The sequence below is a fragment of the Trachypithecus francoisi genome, unplaced genomic scaffold (genome assembly GCF_009764315.1).
Source record: "Trachypithecus francoisi isolate TF-2019V2 unplaced genomic scaffold, Tfra_2.0 Lachesis_group2, whole genome shotgun sequence".
Classification (NCBI taxonomy): Eukaryota; Metazoa; Chordata; class Mammalia; order Primates; family Cercopithecidae; genus Trachypithecus; species Trachypithecus francoisi.
In genome coordinates, this window is record NW_022681465.1 from 170,845,026 (window position 1) to 170,856,644 (window position 11,619).

Consider the following 11,619-nt stretch of genomic DNA (forward strand, 5'->3'; position numbering starts at 1 on the left):
TACAAAACTCAAGTACAATTATTTACAATGTAAGGCACCCCATTTATGGATGAAGTTTTTGTAACTGGAATTGAATTTAACACTTTCAAATTTAGTTTCTAAAGAAGACTTGATAATGAATCAATTAGTCAATCTCTCTCTGTCTCTTTGTTTGTGTTGCCTGTTTTCTCTGTACTTTGGCATACTTGCTATCACAGAGTCAGCTGGGACCACAAGATGCTTAATGATTCCTTTGTAACAACTTTCAGTTAAATGCAATATAGTCCTCTTCTTTTAAAGTATCAGAGGACTGTACTGGTTATTTATTTTGACCAACTCATAAAGAATGCCAAGTGCTAACACAAGGGTAGGCAATAAGTAGAATATAATCTTTATTGGTGAACTGGAATCAAGAAAAGTAGCCATATTATTTAAGTTTCTCTCTGAAAGAATTATATGTAAGTGTCTAACCCTAGGAAATGACATTCATATTGCCTAAACTGGCCTAACTTGACATTTGTGATTAGATTTATGTTGAATAATACTCTTTTCAGCAGCACTGTGTACAATTGCTAGTGGAGTTGAGAGGTTTAGCTTTCTTACTTTAGTTTAACATGGAAATAAATACTGCACAGAGTTATTAAAGAACCATATAAATTATGGTATTTTATTTTGTATAACTGATTCCATTTTTTTCATGAGACATTGCACATTAGGGTTACTGTGAAGGAAGGGAGATTGGAGAAGGAGAAGGCACTTAAAACTGATTCAACTTCCATTCTAATACTGTTTTTTTGACTTTGTCTCTTGGGGGCAAATGGTCTTGCAGATTTTTTCACCCTCTTTCTCTCCTCCCCTGGAGAGTGACTTACCTGACTACAGTGAGAAGGAGCTGGGCCCTTGGATAGGCAGGCTCCTTTCTGGTTTTTGATGTTCTCTGATACGTGCAGGTTAGTGTAACTTATACACTATGCTGCTGCCCAACACAATGACACTACTTCTACTTGGCCTTTTGCAAGCTTCCGTGGCTGAAGTCTACAGCCCACACTACTTGCTCCCTGTTGTAAATAACTCACTCATTGCACTTGGCCAACTGGTTCTCTCAGCTGCTGGGTCCGACCTGCAGACCCTGGCTAACCGATGGATGAAAGGAGTACTCGGACACAGGTATACGGTATAAGAGCAGCTAGGGGACTGCTGGGCTCCGGTGGCCAAAGTGCAGCAACCCTGAGAAGCTGGAGCTGCTTGCTTTTATTCGGTGTAGGCACAATGCCAAAAGCCTGGAGCAATCACTATCTGTGGGTAATTAACATTTATTGTTTCCCTTTCAGGAAACATCAGATGTGTAGATGATCAAAGGTCAGCTCCTGGTCAACATAAATAAACAAGCCTGTTTAAGATAAATTCCCCTACACTCCCTTGTACCTACTCCTGGCCCTCTGCCTCGGAGTGAGAGAACAGCTGCCTTCGGCTATTCTTCCCCAAAGCTCTGCAGAGCCTTCCAACCTTTCAGAAGGCCTGCTCCTTTCCCTGTAGTTTCTCTCACCACTTTGATCGATCTCCTACATTCAGCATTTCTGAGTCTACTCACTGAGGCATATAGAGTGTTCTAGATGCACTAAGTACGAATTGCAGACTCTAGGGAGTAAGGGATATGAGGTTTGCCTCAGTCTCACTGATCTTGACATCTCTTTGTTTCTGTGCCACTCTAGTGCTCCTGCCTCGTATTTGAATTGGGGATCAACTAAATGCCAGACTTCCCACAAAATGCTACATTTTCACCCAGGCTATGCCTATGGAAATATGTCACTTGTCCTGATGTCTTTGGGTTCCTTAATATTAAAATATAACCCCTTACACTGAAGTTTAGCCTCATACAGGTGGTATAACAGTAACTGATTCCTGACCAGCTCCCCTCACGTGTCTCTTTCCTTCTTTTCACATATTCTCAGGGTAGAAGGAAGGGGACTTCTACTTCCCCTTTTTCTTTGGAGACGCCATCCTATTATGTCACATTTTCTTTCTTCCCAGGACCACTGAGTCCTATGGCTGAGTATTAAAAACAGATAAGTAAGAGTTAAGGTAAACTCATCTGGTGATAAGGGGACACATTAGGAAAAGATTTTTATCTGTCACATGTACATTTTTGAAAATCACATTTCTTTCTTTTTTTTATTTTGAGATGGAGTCTTGCTCTGTCGCCAGGCTGGAGATTGCAGTGAAGTGATCTCAGCTCACTGCAACCTCTGCCTCCCGGGTTCAAGTGATTCTCCTGCTTCAGCCTCCCAAGTAGCCGGGACTATAGGCATGTGCCACCATGCCCAGATAACTGTTCTGTTTTTGGTAGAGATGGAGTTTCACCATGTTGACCAGGTTGGTTTCAATCTCATGACTTTCTGATCTACGTGCCTTGGCCTCCTAAAGTGCTCGGATTCTAGGCATGAGCCACCATGCCCAGCCACATTGCTTTTTGAGCTCTGCTGGCAAAGACGCCTGGAGCTAATAGAAATGTTAGAAATGTTTGTTTTCTGGGCTTTCTGACCCTAACTCTACCACCACAAGAAATTATTGCCAGTACTTTAATATAAATAGTTCAATAAATATGTTGAAAGCTTGCTGTATATCAAGCATTATTCTTAGAAGACAATTATTGGATAGTGACTAAGAGTAAATTGGTCAAAGAAAGTAGGAGGAATTGGAGTTGACAATATATGTGAAGTGATGTGAAGTTGTACAAAAGATGATCTTGGTTCTGTAGAATATAGGATCCTATTCTTGAGTAACTTATAGTCCAGATGGCCATGGTGGCATTTAACAAAATACTTATATTTACTTAATAGGCAAATGGTTTAAAAGTGTCGATATAAAGTTTTATGGAAGTTTAGGTGAAAAAGTGACTGATTCTGCATGGGGCAGTTTAGAGCTGTTGATGCTTGAAAACATTTAATGATGAATTTATTGCTGCCTTAAGGCAATTCCAATCAGCACAGCAGGACTGCTTTTGCTTATGAGCATTTAGTCAAGCTTGTTTTGTGTTTCTTTACTGTTGTTAAGTTGGCAGAAATGTTTTTATCATTGAGAACTGAAATGGTGTATATTTCAGACTTAGGCCCTCATTTTGTTAAAGCAATTTTTGTATGAGCTGAAAAAAATATCAGAAGTAATTCTAGTCCTTACCAAACATAGTGTGCATAAGGCTTAGAAGATCCGGGGTGCCTGGATCCCAGGAGAAAAGAGATAGGATGTGAAGTTAGAATATTGTAGAGCCATTTAGGCTATAAAAAGTTGGGATTTTTGTCTTAAGAGTAATGAGCAGTCATAGATGAGTTTTAAGTAAACCAGTAGTAAAAGTCTCATTTGCAATTTTAAATATCACTCTACTGTGTGACAAATGGTTTACATGAGGGTAAGAATACTATTGCAATAGCCTATTTAAGAGGTGATAATGGCTTAGTCAATAATGGTTATAGTAAAAATGGTGAAAAGTAATAGGATTTCCTTGTACATTGAAGATAAAGCCAGTGTGGCTCTGTGTTATATTGGGTAGAAGCTGGGAGGAAAAGGACAGAATCAAAGATAGTAATTACAATTTTATCTTTAAGCATAGGGGGTAGTTGGTGTTACCATTTACTGAAATAGTGAGAACTTGGGGAAGAATAACACAGGGGTAAAATTGATAGTTACATTCCAAACATAATATCTCTAAGAAGCCCAGTATGAATATTGTCTACTTAGAAATATATGAATCTGAAATGCTTCAAAGGAACACAGGCTGGAGGCTTGCATTTGGATGTGATAGGGAAGTTTAAGTCATTGGGCTGAAAAAGATGAGCTGCAACAAGTGTTCCAAAATAGAAAAGATGAGCAGAGATAGTTTAAGCAGAGATAGAGCAACCTGAAAAAGTGACTGCTAAAGAGTGGTGAGAGAAAAGAGAGGAACGATGGCAGGATTTTTAATTCCTTTTCTCAAAGAGAAAGAAAAAGGTCTATCAAATGCTACAGATTTGACAATGAAAACAAGGTATAGATGTGACCACAGAATTTGGTATCAAAGAAGACATTTTGATGATGTAATCTGTATATTTTAAACAACTCTACTGAGGTAAAATTGACATACAATAAAGAAACCTCTTGTTCTTAAAGTGTACTATTCAGTAAGTTTTGACATAAGTGTAGAACCAAGATAATAAATACATTTATCACTCCCAAGAGCTTTCTTGTTCCCTTTCATTCTTATTCCTCTCTAACTCCCTCCTTTTGTTCCTAGCCAACCACTTCTCTATTTTTCACTATATATATTAGTTTGATTTTCTTAGAATTGTGTAGTGTGGGCTACTTTTTATGTTAACTTATTTAACATAATTTGAGGTTTATCCAAGTTGTTATGTGTATTGATAGTTCATATGCTTTTATTGCTTAGTAGTAATTCATTGTATTAATACTCTACAATTATTTATTCACTTGTTGAAGAACATGTGGGTTACTTCCAATTTTAGCTTCTAAAATTAAAGCTTCTATGAACATTTGTATAGATAGCTTTGGTGGATGTGGGTAGATCATACAGTGTAATGAACTGCCTAAAAATCTGTCATGGCTTGTTATTACATACAAATCTTTGTATAACCCAATTTTTTGAAGATTTATAAATATGTTTACATTTAGTTCTATGATTCATTTTGAGTAAACTGTTGAATACGGCATGAGGTATAAATTAAAGTAACTTTATCTACATATGGATATCCAACTGTGCTAGCACAATTTGTTGAAATGCTATTTGTTGTACACCTAATTACTTTTGGATCTTTGTCAAAATCGTTCACTTATGTGTGGATTTTTTTTCTGGACTCTTTTGTGTTCTATTGAAATATGTATTTATTTTAATGCTGTCATTATGCTGTCATGATTATTGTAACTTTATAATAAATCTTGCAGTTGGATAGTATTTGTCCCCAACTTTGCTCTTTTTCAAAATTATTTTGGCTATGCTCAGTCCTTGCCATTCCCATATGAATTTTATAATCAGTTTGTCAATTTCATAAAAATCTGCCTCTTAACAGTTTCAAATGGGCTTATATCTATAGACCAGTTTGTGGAGAATTGACATGTTAACAATATGGTGTCTTCCAATCCATGAATATGGCATATATCTTTGCACATCTTTAGATCTACTTTATTTTCTCTCAGCAACATCTTGTAGTTTTCAATATACAATTATTTTCTATCTTTTGCCAAATCTATCTTAAGCATTTCAAATTTCTGATGCTATTATAAATGGTATTTTCGTTCCCTTTTCAATTGCTTGTGAACAATATCTAGACATATAATTGTTTTCTGTTTTTGCCAACTTTGATTTTATTTAGGGGGTATATGTGCAGGTTTTTTACATGGGTAAATGCATGCTCTAGCTATTTTGTGTACAGATTATTTTTTCACTCAGGATATGAGCATATTACCTAATAGGTAGTATTTTTTTTATTCTCACCATCCTCCCATTCTCCACCCTCAAGTAGTCCCCAGTGTCTATGGTTCCCTTCTTTGTGTCCATGTGTACTCAGTGTTTAGCTCCTACGTATAAAAGAAAACACATAGTCATTATCTGTTTCTGCATTAATTCACTTAGGATAATGGCCACCAGCTATATTCATATTGCTGCAAAGGACATAGTTTCATTCTTTTTATGGCTGTGTAGTATTCTATTATGTATATGTATCACATATTCTTTATCCAACACACTATTAATGGGAACCTAGTTTGATTCCATGTCTTTGCTATTGTGAAAAGTGCTGTGCTGAACATATGCATGCATGTGTCTTTATGGCAGAAAGATATATATTCCTTTGGGTATAAACCCAGTAATGGGATTGCTGGGTCAAATAGTAGTTCTATTTTAAATCCTTTGAGAAATCTCCAAACTCATTTCCCCAGTGGCTGAACTAAATAAATTTCCAGTAGCAGTATATAAGCCTTCCCTTTTGTATGCAACCTCAACAATCTATGTTATTTTTAGACTTTTTAATAATAACTATTCTACCTGGTGTGAGATGGCATCTCTGATTTGCATTTCTTTAATATTAGTGATATTCATCATGTTTTCATATGCTTGTTGGCTGTCTGTATGTATTCTTTTGAGAAGCATCTGTTAATATTCTTGGCTGATTTTTTAACGGGGTTGGTTGGGTTTTGCTTGTTGATTTGCTTAAGTTTCTTATAGATTCTGGATGCAAGACTTTTGTCAGTTGCATAGTTTGCAAATATTTTCTCACTTTCTATTGGTTATCTCTTTACTCTTTTGAGAGTTTCCTTTGCTGTGCAGAAGCTCTTTAGTTGAAGTCCCATTTTTGTTGCAATTGCTTTTGGAGTCTTTATCATGAATTCTTTGCTAGGTCCTATGTCCAGAATAGTATTTCCTAGGTTTTCTTTTAGAGTTTTTATACTTTTAGGTTTTATATTTAAATCTTTAATCTATCTTGAGTTGTTTTCGTATATGGTGAAAAGAAGGGGTCCAGTTTCAATCTTCTGCATATAACTAGCCAGTTATCACAGCACCACTGAATAGGGAGTCCTTTCCCCTTTGCTTGTTATTTTTGACTTTGTTGAAGATCATATGTTCCATTTGTCTAGGTGTCTGTTTCTGTATCAGTACCATGCTGTTTTGATTACTATAGTCTTGTAGTATAGTCTGAAGTTGGGTAGTGTGATACTTCCAATTTTTTTTTTTTTTTTTTTGCTTAGGATTTCTTTGTCTATTCGAGCTCTTATTTTTGTTTCACATGAATTTTAGAATAATCTTTTTTTAATTCTGAGAAAAATGTCATTGGTTGGTTGATTGTAATAGCATTGAATCTGTAAATTGCTTTGGGCAGTATAACCATTTTAACAACATTGATTCTTCCTATTCATGAACATGGAATATTTTTTCTATTTTTTTCTGTTATGTTTGATTTCTTTCAACAATGTTTTATAATCCTGTTATACAGATTTGTCACCTCCCTGGTTAGCTGTATTTCTAGGTATGTTATTTCTTTTGTGGCTATTTTGAATGGGATTGTGTTCTTGATTTGACTCTCAGCTTGGACATTATTTGTTGTATAGAAATGCTACTGATTTTTGTGCATTGATTTGGTAAATGCACAAGTTGTTTGTCAAATCTAGGTGCGTTTGAGCAGAGACTGGGATTTTCTAGATACTGTATCATATCATCTGTGAAAAGAAATCATTTAACTTCCTCTCCTCTTGTTTATTTCTCTTGCCTAATTGTTCTGTCTGTGACTTCCAGTACTATATTGCATAGGAGTGGTGAGAGTGGACATCTTGTCTTGTTCTGATTCTTAGGGGAATACTTTCAGCTTTTTCCCATTTAGTATGATGTTGCCTGTGGTTTTGTCCAAGATGCCTCTTATTATTTTGAGTTATCCTTCGATGTCTAGTTTGTTGAGGATTTTTAACATAAAGGGATGCTAAACTTTCTTAAAAGCCTTTTCTGTAGACATATTGAGATAATCAAGGGTGTTTTGTTTTTAGATCTGTTTATGTAGAAATACAGGGTTTTTTCCACATATTTAACCTATGCAACCTTGCTGCACTCACTTGTTAGTTCTAGTAGCACATTTTTAGTTATGTAGGATGTTCTATATAGATCATATGGTCTTATGTAATTATGGCATCTCTATTTCTTCTTTTCAAATCTAGACACCTTTTATTTCTTTAGCATGTCTGATTGACCTGGATCATACTTCCAGTACAATATTTAATAGATTTCCTAAGAGCAGATATCCTTGTCCCTTTTTGGCTTTGTGAAAGCAAGCATATAAATATGATGTTAGCTGTAAATTTTTACTTGTTATCTTTCATCTTTTTAAGAAAACTCCCTTTTCCTCTGACTCTGCTCTGAATATTTATCAGGAAGGATTGTTGGATTTGTCAAATGCTTTCCTTGTATCTTTTGAAAGATCATATGATTCTTTTCCTTTTTAGTTTTTTTAATGATATGTTCCATTGACTAATTTTCAATGTTAAGAATTTTTTTCTTGGCTAAAATCCTATTTGGCCATGAAATTCTTCTTATATATTAGATATTTGATTTGTTAAAAATTGTGTTCATGGAGAATTTGTATTATAAATTTTATATTCTTTTTATTATTTTTAAATTTTAAATTGAGAAATATATATTTATGGAGTGCAAGGTGATGTTTTGACATCTGTTTACAATGTGGAATGATATAATCAGCTTACTAGGAAATCCATCACCTCACATACTTATTTTTTGTGTTAAAAACATTTAACATCTACTCTTTTAGCAATTTTGTGATATACAACTTATTATTTATTATATTTGCCATTCCGTACATCACTAAAGCTTATTCCTCCTAACTGGAACTTTGTACTCATTGATCAATATCTCTCTTTTTCCCTATCTCTGGTAACCACCATTCTATTCTGTGCTTCTATGAGTTCAACATTTCTAGATTTCACCTATATGTGAATGCGTGCCTTGTTTGTATTTCTGTGCCTGGTTTCTTTCACTCAACTTAATGTTCTCCAGACTCATTAATGTTATTGAAAATGATCTCCCCACCTCCTTTTAAGGCTGAATAGTATTTCACCATCTGTATACACTGCATTTTATTTATGTATGTATTTATTTATTTTTTGAGACAGAGCCTTGCTGTTGCCTAGTCTGGATGGAGTGCAGTGGTGTGATCTCTGCTCACTGCAACCTCTGCCTCCTAAGTTCAAGAGATTCTCCTGTTTTGGCTTCCCAAAGTGCTGGGACTACAGGTGTGAGCCATTGTGCCTGGCTTCTTTATCCATTTATGATGTACACCTAGGTTGCCTCCATATTTTAGCTACTGTGAATAATGATGCAATGAAGTCAAGTTTTCCCAGTACCATTTGTTGAAGACTGTTCTGTCTCCATTGTGTGTTCTTGGTACCGTGGTCAAAAATCAATTGACCATAAATATACGTATGTATTTCTGGGTGCTATATCTTTTCATTGATCATTGTGATCATTGTGTCTGTTTTTATGGTAGTACCATGTTGTTTTGATTAGAATAGCTTTGTAGTATATTTTGAGGGCAGGTAACATAATAACACCAGCTTTGTTCTTTTTGCTCAAGATTAATTTGGCTATTTGAGGTCTTTTATGGTTCTGAACAAATTTTAAGATTCTTTTTCTATTTCTATATTAAATAACATTGGAATTTTGACAGAGATTACATTGAATCTACAGATTTCTTTGTGTGGTATAGACACTTAAACAATGTTAATACTTTCATAATGAGCATGGGGTAGCTTTCCATTTATTTATGCCTTCTATAATTTCTTTCATCAATGATTTATTGTTTCAGTATGCTGATCTTTCATTCTTTAGTTAAATTTACCCCTAAGTATTTTTTTATACTACTGTAGATGGGCTTAATTTCTTAATTTTTTCAGATAATTTATTAGAGTGAAGAAATGCTATTAATTTTTGTATGTTGATTTTGTACCCTAAAATATTCTTGGATTTATTTATCAGTTCTAACAGTTTTTGGTGCAGTCTTTAAAGATGCCTATAAAAAATCATATCATCAGCAAACAAAGACAATGAAACTTTTTCCTTTCCTGTTTGGATATCTTTTATTTCTTTTCCTTGTCAAATTGTTTTGGCTAGAACTTACAATACTGTGTTGAATAATAGTGGTGAAAACAGGCATCCCTGTCTTATTCATAATCTTATAGGAAAAGCTTTCAACTTTTCACCTTAGCATAATATTTATTGCGGGATCTGGCCACAGCCCGCAATGCAGTGAGGCGCTCTGTTTGTTCCCAGGCAGATTGGCAGGTTGAGAAATGATAGACACACAAAAGATAGTGAAAGCTGGGTCCAGGGGAGACACTGCCTTCTGGTCCTATGATGCTGCCAATGCACTGGATATACCAGCATTTATTCTTAAGTTTAGTGAGGGCAGGGGTAGGTTAGTGAGGGATTTAGGGTCATTTGATTATGAGGTGAGATGATCACATGGGGAAGAAGTAATTCTTCAACATAACACCTGTATGCAGAAGTACAATATACAGAGATAAGAATTTACAATATAGTGTGTGCATCAGTAATTTCTAACAGAGACTTAAAACAGAAACGCAGTCTTTGCATAACCTATGATTAGCAAGATATTAATCAGCAGTAACAAATGCAGCAAAAGCTGGTTACAAACAATCCATAGAAACAGGACGTGAAGCTAGACAACCGGTTAGACCAGAAATTCTAAGGGAGTCTGCCTTACCCCTAAAGAGGCCTAGAAGAGCTGTGGCAAGATAAGGGTGTGTATAGCCCTATCTTATCCATGTGGACAGGTGTCCCTCATATGTCCATTTATAGGTTCTCCACAAGGATCACATTCCATTCCCAGAGCTATGAACATCTGCTTTTCTGGGATTGGAATCTTGGTGATGTGAAACCTCCCTGACTGCACGTCCATTCATAGGCTCTCTGCAGGGGAAGCACATCATGTGCCATTGGCTCATTCTGGCAGCCCAACATGGCATTGTCTTTGCACAATCCTGCATGCAATTTTGTATTTACAATAATCAGGAGCATTTCATCTTTTATTCCATAGCAGTAGTTTCAGGATTTCTCCCTACAAATGTTGGTCACAGGCTTTTCTTTTTCTTTTCTTTCGTTTTCTTTTTTTGAGACAGAGTTTTGCTCTTGTTGCCCAGGCTGGAGTGCAACAGCACAATCTTGGCTCCCTGCAGCCTCCACCTCCCAAGTTCAAGCAATTCTCTTGTCTCAGCCACCTAAGTAGCTGGGATTACAGGCACCCACCACCATGTCCAGCTAATATTTTGTATTTTTAGTAGAGAGAGGGGGTTTCACCATGTTGGCCAGGCTGGTCTTGAACTCCTGACCTCAGATGATCCGTCCACTTCAGCCTCCCAAAGTGTAGGATTACAGGTGTGAGCCACCGCACCCAGCCTGTCATAGGCTTTTTATGTATGCCCTTTGTTGCGTTGAGGTACATTTCTTCTATGCTTAATTTATTTAGAGTTTTTATCATAAAAGGATGTTGCATTTTATCAAAAGCTTTTCCTGCATCTATTGTGATGATCATATGGTTTTTGTCCTTTATTCTGTTAACATGGTATATCACATTTATTAATTGTCTTCTCTATGTTGAACTACCCTTGCATCCCAGGAATAAATGGTCCCAATGAAGGTTTTAATTCTTTCTTTACTGTCTGGCTTTAGTATAGAAATGTTGGCCTTGTAGAATGAACTTAGTAGTATTACCTCTTCCTCAATTTTCTGTAATAGTTTGATTAGAAGTGGTAATTATTCCTTTAATAAATATTGGCAGAATTAAATCAGGAAAGTCTTAATGGGCCAGGATTATTTTTTGTCAGGGGAAGTGATCTTAGTTACACTAGAGTGAGCTTTGTTAATATGTGCTCAAGAAATTAATCTATTTCACCTAAGTTGTCAAATTTATTGACATAAATATTTTATAATATTCCCATATCCTTTTAACATCTGTAACATCTATGGTAATGCTACCTCTGCCTTTCCTGGTAATAGTAATCTATCACTTTTTATTTTTCCTAATCAGTATGCTTAGAAGTTTATCAATTTTATGGAACTTCTGAAAGAACCAGGCT